Genomic DNA, 12,940 nt, shown 5'->3' on the forward strand with positions numbered 1-12,940 from the left:
AAAACAAGATGTCATAATCTCCATTACCACATATATTCATCAACCATATTTGAAATACAAACCAAACATTTTCACCCACACATGCAAACATCGTACATGATGAAGCATGATCAACAGTTAAACAGTTCTTGCATCAGCGCAAGCATTATTACACAAAACATTGCAATAAACGGTAATTACATCAGGGAGATACAATATTAGATGAAGCATTGTGACTATTGCAACGGAGGAGCAGGTAATGACTGAACTTTCTTCATGTTAGTTTTCAGCCACTTGAAGATCTGTGTTTTGAGAAGGAAACAGGGCAATTTGATCGTCCAAAGTGAAATGGCAAATAGGCTTGTCTCCAGGCTTAACATTGAGCAACTGAAAAGGCAATGCCTTAGGGTTCATGGATGCAGTATCTTCATGGCATACTGATACTGCATTAACTTTTGTTCCATCAGCACCCACCATAGACACCATAAATGTCCTAGTGCTTCCTACATCATGGCAAAAGTGTACTGCATATGGGTAAGCTACTTTGTGACATACAACACCTTTGCCATTTGCTTTCTCTTCCACTTTTTCGATGGTATATGTTTGCACCTCTGGGGTTTCCTTCTCTACTTCAGTGGAAATTGCTATAATTTTGTTTGTTCCCAGGTGAGATAAGGTGAAATCAATCATAGATTCCAAAGAAGTGGCACAATGTTTTACCTCTCCGTTACCTGCAGGTTCTTCACACATTTTGATTGTTTTTTTGATGTCTTTAGCACGTTCTGAGTCCTTATCAGCGGAGAAGTGATTAAGAATTTCCTCAATTTTGTCTGATGAGAAAGCGATTGAATCTACAACTTTGCGTGGCAAAATGGGTGCTGGATTGTAGTTTTTGAGAGACTTCAAGGTTCATTTTTTTCCCTTGATGTAAATCTGTTTCAAAGAAGTATGGTGTCACTGGGTGATTGTCATTAAGATCTTTCTTAGCAGCATCATTGTACCATGATCCCACTCCCCAAGGTTGGTGTACTTTGTGAAGCTCGTTCTCGGGGGCAGCCTGATACCATGAATAAACTCCATATGGTTGGCGTATTTTGTGAAGCTCGTCCTCTGGGGCAGCCTGATACCATGAATAAACTCCATATGGTTGGCGTATTTTGTGAAGCTCGTCCTCTGGGGCAGCCTGATACCATCTATAAACTCCATATGGTTGGCGTATTTTGTGAAGCTCGTCCTCTGGGGCAGCCTGATACCATCTATAAACTCCATATGGTTGGCGTATTTTGTGAAGCTCGTCCTCTGGGGCAGCCTGATACCATCTATAAACTCCCCATGGTTGGCGTATTTTGTGAAGCTCGTCCTCTGGGGCAGCCTTATACCATGCACCCACTCCCCATGGTTGGCGTATTTTGTGAAGCTCGTCCTCTGGGGCAGCCTTATACCATGCACCCACTCCCCATGGTTGGCGTATTTTGTGAAGCTCGTCCTCTGGGACAGCCTTATACCATGCACCCACTCCCCATGGTTGGCGTATTTTGTGAAGCTCGTCCTCTGGGACAGCCTTATACCATGCACCCACTCCCCATGGTTGGCGTATTTTGTGAAGCTCGTCCTCTGGGGCAGCCTTATACCATGCACCCACTCCCCATGGTTGGCGTATTTTGTGAAGCTCGTCCTCTGGGGCAGCCTTATACCATGCACCCACTCCCCATGGTTGGCGTATTTTGTGAAGCTCGTCCTCTGGGGCAGCCTTATACCATGCACCCACTCCCCATGGTTGGCGTATTTTGTGAAGCTCGTCCTCTGGGGCAGCCTTATACCATGCACCCACTCCCCATGGTTGGCGTATTTTGTGAAGCTCGTCCTCTGGGGCAACCTTATACCATGCACCCACTCCCCATGGTTGGCGTATTTTGTGAAGCTCGTCCTCTGGGGCAGCCTTATACCATGCACCCACTCCCCATGGTTGGCGTATTTTGTGAAGCTCGTCCTCTGGGGCAGCCTTATACCATGCACCCACTCCCCATGGTTGGCGTATTTTGTGAAGCTCGTCCTCTGGGGCAGCCTTATACCATGCACCCACTCCCCATGGTTGTGATATTTTGGTGTTTCCATCTCCATTATATGCAGGTTTCTCTGCCAACGGTAGGTTTCTCAATAGTTATTTAATACTTGTACTTATTTTTGGCAAGTTATTTTTTGAAAAGAAGACATAATATCACATTTGAAGTTGTCGATAAATACACACTTTTTTTTGACAATCTGCATCCTCAATGCCTGAAAGCGTGTCTCACCCCCCTAATAATATAATTACTTAATTTTTTCCAACTTCGTTTAGTGAAAATTGGATAAGACTTTGAATGGCTTTCAGATAGTTTCTTTTGAAAAAAGCAGTCCAAAGTATGACTCCCTCTTATTGACCAGGTATTTCGTCGAAGATAGAGATTGTTTTTTTTCTTTTTGGGTTGTTTTGATGGAAAGCTCTTCAATATGGTTTTTGAAAAATTATGGAAAGTGTCTTTTAGTAAAGAAGAAAATTCCAATTGACAGTGTCACATTACATTTTTACACTATCAGCCGTGACAAGGCAGCTATAAGTGAAAATAGGTTAAAAAAATGTTTATTTTATTGTGATTTGAAATGGTTTCATAGAGTAACAGGGTGCCCTCAAAGTTTAGATGTCTTTTCTCTCGATTTATGTTTGGTAGGAAGGAAAATATTTTCCTGGAAAACAAGTAGATTTGACTTAATTTCTCATGTTTGGTTAGTGAGTAGAAAATATATTTCGGAAAATTTATTTTAGTGTATGGTTTTAGAGTGAAACTTTTTTTTTGAGAAATTTCTTTTATTTTTTACTAGAGTAGAAAATAAATTTAAAGTTAATTTTTTTTTAAAGAAATAAACTTAATTTTTTTTGTGGTTGGGGTGGTGGGTGGGGGGTCGAGAATAGGGATGAAAAAAATGAATTTTTGACTTTGGAAATATTTTTTTAAAAATAAACTTTATTTTTTTGGGGATAGGAAGGGGGGCGGGGGCGGGGGGGGGGGGCATTGGGGCTGGTAGGGTGGGTGGATTGGGGGGCTGGTGAGGTGGGGTTGTAGGGGTGGGGTGGTTGGACGAGAGTTTTGAAAAATGTTTTTATAATATTTTGAAGGGAAGTCATTTTCCTTAAATTTGAGAAAAATGAGTTAATTTGAAAAATACTTTTCAAAACATCTGATCCAACCAAACATGAGAATTGATAAAATTCGAAAATATTTAACATACCCGAAATCGTTGGTACATGCATAGAACTTTTGGGAAAATTTCTATAAAGATCTATCTCACTATTCTACGATAATGAAAAAACAAATTAAAGTAAATAAAGAGAAATTTAAATTATACAATCAAATAGAAACCTATTAATCAAGATGAGAATTATAATCTAAGTCAGAAATGTGAATCATACCAATAGTGAATATATTAAAAACTTTATACAATGTTAATCAGATCCTCTAAATACTTCAAAATTGGAACTAATTTAGTGTTCAATAATAGTCATATCATAGGTATAATAATTTTAAAAGTTTGAAACGTTAGGTGTTACTTACTTGTCCATTTATAATTATTTTTATTATTTGGCCCAATTTAAAAAATAATAAATATGTGTATACATAACTATTCAAAGAATAGCTTTATTAAATACAATCTGATTTTTTTTTAAAAAAATAATCATTTTTTATAAAATCATAACATATCCCAATTATTTGGTAGATTATGCACACAACCAAAATGCGTACTTCATTAAACAACAAATACTATAAGGAAAAGAAATTGAATTTAACTATGAACTCCTTTTAATAACTCGTAAGTTGTAAATCTGTCGCTAAATAAAATTAGCTATCACTTTTTTTCTAATCATGTTTATTTAGTAATAAAATAACTTAATATATAAAAAAAATATTGATTCTTTTTCATATGTTAGAGGAAATGTAACCAAAGAGAAAATGACAGTTCATTTAGAATATTTTAGATCATTTAAATTCAAGTATTATTTATTAACTTACTTCAAATCACTCATTTGACAACAATAGAGTGTCTAATTATAGTTGCTTTTCCTAAATGTCTAAATAAAAAAATTCATTTGGTTTATTATACATTTTTACACTTGTCATATGTACACGTAAAACTTTGATTTAATATTGATATATGTAAAAGTTGAACCCTTTAAAATGACTAAACAAAACGCAATCGAGTTGACAATAGTTGACGCATCCCTATTGAATAATAACATATCTAATGCAGACATAACGTAATTCAAGACTCATATAAATAGCTTATTATTTAGAATTTAAATAATTCTTATACTAATTCAAATAGTTAAAAAATATTTTACGTCTTTCACATTTTAATACGATACATATTGGAAAATCTTTAACAAAATCTTACCATTAATATGTAGTGCATCTTTGATAGGTGTGGGCATGGGAGTATTGGGAAATTTGACTCTCCAATACACCTCAGGAGATAAATTTGCTGCATGACTTACCACAAAAATAACCTAAACACAACAATAATTAATTAAGTAATTAATTGTTCATATATCATCTACTTAAAAATAAAATTCAATTGAAGATTAAAAATGTAAATAAAAATATTATTTTACTCACAGAAAAAATTGTGAATACATAATATTGGTTGTGATACAACTCCATTGTAAATGTATTTGCTCACAATTAATATAATGTTTGGCTATGGGATATGATTGTGAGGAAATTGCTAGCCAATTTATAGGGGTTAAACAAGGGCCTTTATGGAAATATGTAATAAATATTAAATTATATAATTATCTTATCCTATAATTAAATAATTTGAGAATTGTAGATATGAGATATGTAGTCCACAGTATACATTGTCCCAATGTCCCCCCTCATGCTGAATTTATTCTCCGTAACTAATGGTAACAAATGGATAGATTGAGTTAAAATTTAAGTGAATAAAAATGAGTTAATATAAAAATAATAATTTAAATCGTTTATATACATATTTATGGGTTAAAAGAAATATTTATTCATAGTTTCATAAGTAAATAATATTTTATTATAGAATTTAATATTAAGGAAATACTTTAATCTTCTTTTGGATGGGAAACATTGAAATTATCTTATTTAGTTTTATTATATATAAGTCATAAGTTTTTTTTTTTATAACTTTACAATATAAAAAAAATTTCCGTAACTCATCAGTATAAAAAAGTTTTACTTTAGCATTTTTTTTTTTTTAAAAAAAGAAGCTTCTTTTTTTTTTTTAAAAAAAAAAAACAAACTAAAGACTACTTATAATATTTAGAGAAGAAAAAGAAAAGACTCAACTATAAAGTGAAGACCACGAAGGAAAGATATAACACCATGAATTATACGTGAATGAAAGTCGAAAATTAAATGTTAACGATTGAAAAAAGTCCCACATCGATTAATGAGATGCGTGAACTCTTTATGAGACTTGAGTAATCATCCTCTCTTTGAGCTAACTTTTAGGCTGTGAGTTAAATCTAAGACCTAATTTCACAATAAACACATTTAGCTTACTTATATTTTATTCACGCGTTTATGTATGGAATATGAATTTAAATTTTAAAAATTATCCACCCAAGCCACTAACATATAAATAAATCGAATGAATTATTGTAATATCAGCTTATTTTATTGATACTATACAACATATAAAATATCACAACCCTTCAACTATGATTTTACAATCCCATGTGCACTAATCAATAATAATGTTCATTGTTCACTTTATTAAACAAATCTAAGGATGTAACCCACAAATGTATATAATCTTTCCATGTTTATCTCGTGATCTCTTTATTTGACTTAAGTTATAATGTTTGCGATGTTTTCATTAATTATCTTATAGTCCCTTCATTTATAATTATTTGTCACGATAAGGTTATGCACTCTCTTCAAGAAAAAAATTTAATATAAGGTGTAATTTGACCAATATAATTTTACTATAACAAGAATATTAAAAATCTACACAACTTTTCAATGGAACAAAATGGAGTAATTATTAAGGGTAGAATATTTGAAAAAATGATTAATTATTTCTTAATTATTTAAATTGACAGTTAATTTTGGACATCTATTTTTAGTATACATGCCAAACAATTGTGGACGGAGGAAATAATACTTGGTTCGTTTTCACTCTAACTTTTAATTACAAACCAACATTCATTAAGTATATTTTTCTTACAATTATTTGTTGCCTACCTCCTAAAAGATTTGTGTGAAAACACGTTGTTTTGAATTATGACAAAGTTGCCTAGAACAGGTTGCGTGGAACAAGTTACCTAGAACAGGAAGTAACAACATGTTTCAGTTAGTCCAACTCTAAATGGGATTCCAGAAATATTTCCTATTTATTTAAGGAAAATTGAGCGTAAGTTTTCTTGAGGCAACGACTACCTAATTAAGAAAAATTGTGTTTGAAAGGAAAACAGTTTTTGTAAGCTAAATAAGGAAAATCACGTAAGAAGTTTCCTTTCAATGCAAAGTACTAAGAGAAGTCCTAATGCTACAAGGTTTCTTTACGGCGGCAGTGATAAAGGAACTATTCATACTTGTTTAAGGAAATAGCTTGAGGCAACATAGTTTAAGAAGAAATCTATTTAAAGGAAATTGAGTTCAACTGGAATCATCAACGACAAAGGTGAAGGAGAAATCTATTCAAGGAAATTATGTTTTCTTATTTAAATATGAAAAGTGTGCTTTCTTATTTATTTAAGGAAATTTTGTAGAATGGTCTTTTACTTTGCAATGAGGATTTCTACGTGAAGAGTAATTTGAGTTTCATGAGGCAGTGAAGACAAAGTTGAGTTCAACAAGGATTTGATGCGGCAAAGTTAAAGTTGAAAAAGAAGTTGAAGATGCGGCAAAGACGAATTCTGCACATGGTAGAAATCCTACGCGTAAGCTTCTAAGTTTTAAGAGAAAACGAAAGCAGAGCACAAGTAGGATTTCTACTTTAAATAGGTTTTGGATTCAAGTCCAAATCTGTAAATAGGGCGATTGAGGAAAATTGTGCACTTACATAGAGAGAAAATCAAAACACTATCAAGAGGTTTGAAAGAGTTTTGATATTAACGTGGGGAGTGTTGCGAGTTAAATGAGAAGTTGTAAGATTGTATTTAATAGTCTTGTTCTGAGTTTTGTGAATAGGAGTTGTTCGACAAGTTGTAGAACTTGAAGAACATTAGAAGATATAAAATAGAGGGGTTTTGCGTCTTTGGATAGCTAGAAATTAGAGTTTATAATTTCTTAGCTAGGAATTAGAGTTTGTAATTCCTTAGATTAAATAGTTTTGTAATCCTTGTATTGTTTGAAGTTTATAAATAATACAAAGTGTTGCTCGAATTATTTATTGATAAGTTTCAAACAAACAGAAACACGTTGTCTCTACGTGTTCCTTTGAAAAATTCAGGAGGGTAAAATTTTAATAATTTGTATTATTTATTATTTATAAATCTTGTGCAATATTTTAATCTTTCATACATTGTCAGGAACGTTTTTTTATTTTCTTGTCCTTTTTTCTGACACAGACATTAGACTTTAGCAATATATGTTAGGTTTGGAGATTGCATCCCTAGTTTGATTATTTAGAGTTTGTGATGATTTTCAACACCTATGGGTTGTTTTTTCGCATTATATATTTTTGGACTATTGGGTCGAGCTTATGGGAACTTGATTTTTAGTTGATTAAATCATTTTTATTATTTTTGGCATAATAAATAAATATGACTCGTAACTTGATTTTATCGGACAATTATGCCCTCCAACTTTGCACAAGTAGACACTTAAACTTGTTAAAATTAAACAGGTATAGCTAGACACACATGTTCTACATGACATAATATGAAAGTTAAGAGGGGGGAAGGGGTGAATTAAAATTCCTAAGTCCACTTCCTGTGTGGAATAGTCGACTCACCTGCTAATTAGTCTCACAGTGTAAAATAAAAGTAGATGCAGAAAGTAAATTAACACGAGATATTTTATGCTGGTTTGGAACACCGATGTGGTGCCTAGTTCCAATCTCCTTGGGTTTCAAGGTTTCCTTTAGAGCTTGTTGAGAAATTGGTTGTATATGAAGTGTACTCTCGAATTTGATCTCATGTGCAAATCAGAGCTTCTATGTTGACACTAACTCTACTTGTATAACCTACACTCAAAATCTTTCCTTCTTTTTTTCTTTTACAATTGTTAACTCAAAGTGTACAAATATTTATGAAAGATGAAAGAAGATTACATTATAAGTATAAGTTAAGTTGTGCGCGTCATTTGTAGGTTGTTCATATGCAGAGTGTTGTGGTGCTTTTAGTTTTAATAAGAAAATCCAAGAGACTTCTTAGTTTGTCGCTTCGAATCCTTTTTGGCTTCTCGTGAATGCTTAATCTCCAGATCTTTGCTCTGTGATTGATTTGATTTCCTTCTTCTGTGGGGCTGTTCGATCCCTAGTTCTTTCTCCTTGATTTTTTGTCATTATTCAAAATATACCAAGTTAACCATGTACGACATAAAATTGTCAGGTAGGGTGTCATGTAAGACGAACATATCTAGATGTTCAATTTTATACAATTTTAAGCGTCTACTTGTGTACATCCAAAGTTAAATGTTATAATTATCACCTGCTATGCCAAGTTAAAAGTCATGTTTATGTATCTTCTTTATTTTTATATGACGAACTTCTCTTATTTATGATATTGGATTGATTTTGAATTAATATTGGTTCTCTCACAAGATGATAAAGTGAGTGTCACTCAAGACGACTGAAATCGTGATAATTAATAGATCCTATTCTGGTTAGTTAAAAGCCATCACTGATAAACATTACTATATAAGAGAGGCCAATAGCAGGCAACAGACCGTCAAAACGTCTGCTTGTGCTGCCTGCTTATTCCCCTTGTGCTCTTTATTTAAAAAAAACTACATATAACCACCTTTTTTAATCAAAAATTGGAGAAAATCCTATTATATGGTGCCTCCTCTTCATTTAAAAAAAAGGGAACCCATTTAATATGTGTAATATACAATTATTTAATCGATACATATACAATTCGATTGTTTTCCATTTTTGTTCTCTCTTGATCGCCTCTCTTCTGTCTCTCCCAATATCGATTGTTTCTCTCCTTCCTCTTCCAATCTCGCGTGCCTCTCTCTTTCCTCTCCCAATCTCGCTTTCCATATGTACAAATGCATAATATACAATTATTTAACCTATATACATATGCAATTCACAGTCTCCCACTCTCTGCCCAATATTGCTCGCCTATCTCCTCCCTCTCCCAATATCGCTCGCCTCTCTCCTCCCTCTCCCAATCTCTGTCGCCTCTCCCCCCTACCAATCTCTGTCGCCTCTCTCCTCCCTCTCCCAATCTAGCTTGCCATATATACAAAAAGATATGTGTGTGTGTGTGTGTATATATATATATATATATATAATATACAATTATCTAACCGATATAGATATACAATTCACCTCTCACCCACTCTTTGCCCTCTTTCCTCTCTCTCTTCTATATAACATGTAGCCACGAATTTTAGTTATCAAACTATAGCTATGGAAAATAATTAGGCTACTTTTAAGTGACTATATATAAAAATTCCACAATAAACATTACGAAATTCAAATAATTGCTTCCCCTTTCTAGTACAAATAAAAGCTAATAAAGTCTTTAATTATTTCATATTTGTAGGGATTGACATTGACATAGACAAAGACAAAGCATCATCTCAAAATTAATAATCATAATTCTCGAATGATTTAAATCAGATGACAAAGTAAAATTATATGTATAAAACTATATGATATGAATAAGAATATAAGTATTTGATTTTAAAATATAAAAAGCATTTAAAAATTGAACCATAATAAAGTAAGTATAATAAATATAATAAATGGAAACTTACATAAATGTGTTATAATAAAAAATATTTATCATTTATAGCGACAATATTTTTTTTCCACTTGATCACTTTTAATTCATTTATAATACAAATTTAATACATATTACAAAGAACAATTTATTATTCACATACAATACAAGTTTTAATGATGGATAACACATTTATCACACATTTTAATACACTTATAATACAATGTGACTATTTTTTACCAAACAAACACAATATATTTCAAAAACAATTATAATTCAATATATTGCATAAATAATTCACTTTTAATATATATGACAGATTTATCAGAGTATTGCTATAACCGGTAATAAACAAAAAGTATCGCTAAAATTAATAATTATTTTTTAAAATATATTAAATTCATGTAATTTTTTCTATAATAAATATAGCGGACATATTTATCTAATTAGGTAATTTTGCAAAAATGGCTTTAACCTTTCTTTTAGGTTCTTTCATTTTTACCATTATTATAATATATATAAAAATTATTTTATAAAAATATTCCGGAAGTCGCAAAGTTAAATAGTATATGAGCTCCTTCCCCTCAAAATTAACATTACAAGTATGATTTTTCGAAAACTGCGTCCTAATTTAATTTTATAATGGCATGGCATTTGTCAATAATAATAATGTTCATTTTATTAAAAAGATCTGTATTGGACTTATAATAAAATAATATAGATGGCAATAATACAATCTTTCCCATGCATTTCTCGTGATTCCTTTATTTTAATAATTTATAATCTTTACATTATAGAAACGGTTAGAATCATACAGTTTCTTCTTATTGAGAATACATTTTTTGAAATAGTAAAGGGTTATATCTGTCTTTATATTTTTTAAAAGTAAATTTATATTTATTTCTTGTCAATAATATCTGATTCTTAGCTTATTTATTCTGATTTATTAATGGGAAGCCCTTAAATTATGTGAAGGAAACAAATGTTCTTAGTTTATAGTGTGGCTTGAAAGTATTTTTGGTTCAAAAATGTTATTAAATTAGGCGAAATGGATAAAAAAAACTCTTCGTTTGTAGTTTTTCTCAAAAATGTCTTTATCGTCAATATTTTGGTTCAAAAATGCTTTTAAACTATGCGAAATGAATAATAAAGCTCTCCGTTTGTAGTTTCGCCCAAAAATGTCTTTACCATCAATATTTTGGTCTAAAGTATTAACTGCAAGACATTTTTTAACCAAAGTGTTGACAATAAGAACATTTTAAAGCTAAACTATGAACGAAAGACATTTTTATTTCTTTGACAAAATTTAATGACATTTTTTACCCTTTTCCCTTTATTAATTGACATTCATATTTACATTTTTTATTGCGTAGAATTTGCAGAAAATTAAAAAGATAATGAATGAAGCTAATGATAATAGAATGAAGAGAATATAACATAAACGATTTAATTGTGAATCTTTTTCACATCATTTTATGTTTGCTACGAAATTTTTAATTTGTATAATTCGATAGAAACATTCAATTTTATACAAATCGTTTGATTTCGTATAAATTCATTTATACGTTGTAATTTGTGTAATAAGACATATATTTGTATAGTTATAAATAGGATGAAAATATATATATTTGTATTTGTATATACATTTTTCTCTCGCTTTACATAAACACAAACACATTATATACATATTACACCGAAATGTACAAAATGGTTTATTGTATATCAAAAATGAACAGTTGTATACAGAATCAGATGTGTAAAAACAGGATGTTTGTTGCGAATTACAATTAAAATAAATTATAGCTATAACATTTAATTTGAATTAATTTACTATTTCATATAATTTTCCTAATTTTTATTTATTTATTTGCTACAGTACGTTTATTATCATATCAATAATCAAATGGCGAATAGATACACAACAAAACAACTCATCCCATGCATTTCATGTGATCTCTTTTATTTTACTTTATTATAAGAAGTAAGTAACAATCATTGTAATGCTTTATATTATTTGTTTTCAGTGTGATTTTTAATCATTTACAAACTAATTCATTAATTATATATTTCTTTCAATAATGTGTCGTGTCACTTACCGTTTCATTAATTAGCTCTTTATAGCTATAGTTTTGTTATTTGCGTTGGAGCATATGATTGTATAAATTGTAGCAATTTGTATAAATCATGACAATTTGTACAAATTGAGTGTCTGTGTCTATGAATATTGTGTTTGTATATGTATTTGCTCTTTGCTTGAGGCTAGAGTGTCGAGCGAGATTAGGAGAGAGGGGAGAGAGACAAGCGAGAGAGGAAAAGAGTGGAGAGAGGTGAGTTGTGTGTATGTATCAATTATTGTTTTTTAGATCTGCATAAAATTTGAAAACGTATACAATTGAATCAAGTTAAAATATTTGTATTTATATATCAAATCTTTCTCTCGCTTTATACAAACACAAATTGTATATTCCATTTTGTAATATGTTATCACTATTAATCATTATACATTGTATAATGTTGTGAGAGTTTTAATGGTGCTTGAAGATGGATAAAGTGTGTTATACACTGAATACATATATATTCATGATCAACTAATTGATCACATGTTCGTTTCTTGTTTCAAATCACACCAATTATGTGTTGAGGAATATAATATTTCTACAAAGACTCATAATCTACATTACCATATTTGAAAATACAAACCAAACATACCCTCCTATCTAATAATAAAGTTAGGGCAAATGTAAACACAAATAAATTAACTTAAACCCTCAAAAAGCAAAAATAACCTTAATTAGTATACGACCTTCATACCTTCCTATCTAAGATCATGCCGCCCTCAATAAATTGAAAATGAAATGCGAAATTACACATTTTAACTGATTTCTGTGGAGTTATTATTGGTCCCCAGTAGCTCAATAAACAAGATGGGGATAAGATTTTCTGCATACTTAATACTCGAATCTGAGACATCTGATTAAGTATAAAGTACCTTAATTAGTTAGTGCACCACAACTAATGTTAGTAGTTAGACTTAGATGTCAGTTGTCGCCT

At 31.1% G+C, this 12,940-nt stretch overlaps 1 pseudogene across 1 annotated transcript; it reads right to left on the reverse strand.

Annotated features, from left to right (window-relative positions):
* Positions 1 to 9: 9 nt before the first annotated feature.
* On the reverse strand, positions 10 to 4,719 carry LOC101256204 (protein RAFTIN 1B-like; annotated as a pseudogene). The gene is made up of 4 exons (XR_011211004.1): positions 4,629 to 4,719; positions 4,408 to 4,519; positions 1,352 to 2,115; positions 10 to 1,036 (listed from the first exon to the last, which is right to left on the reverse strand). The product of XR_011211004.1 is annotated as a protein RAFTIN 1B-like (transcript).
* Between the last annotated feature and the right edge of the window lie 8,221 nt (positions 4,720 to 12,940).

This window comes from Solanum lycopersicum, chromosome 8, assembly GCF_036512215.1.
Source record: "Solanum lycopersicum chromosome 8, SLM_r2.1".
NCBI classification, from domain to species: Eukaryota; Viridiplantae; Streptophyta; class Magnoliopsida; order Solanales; family Solanaceae; genus Solanum; species Solanum lycopersicum.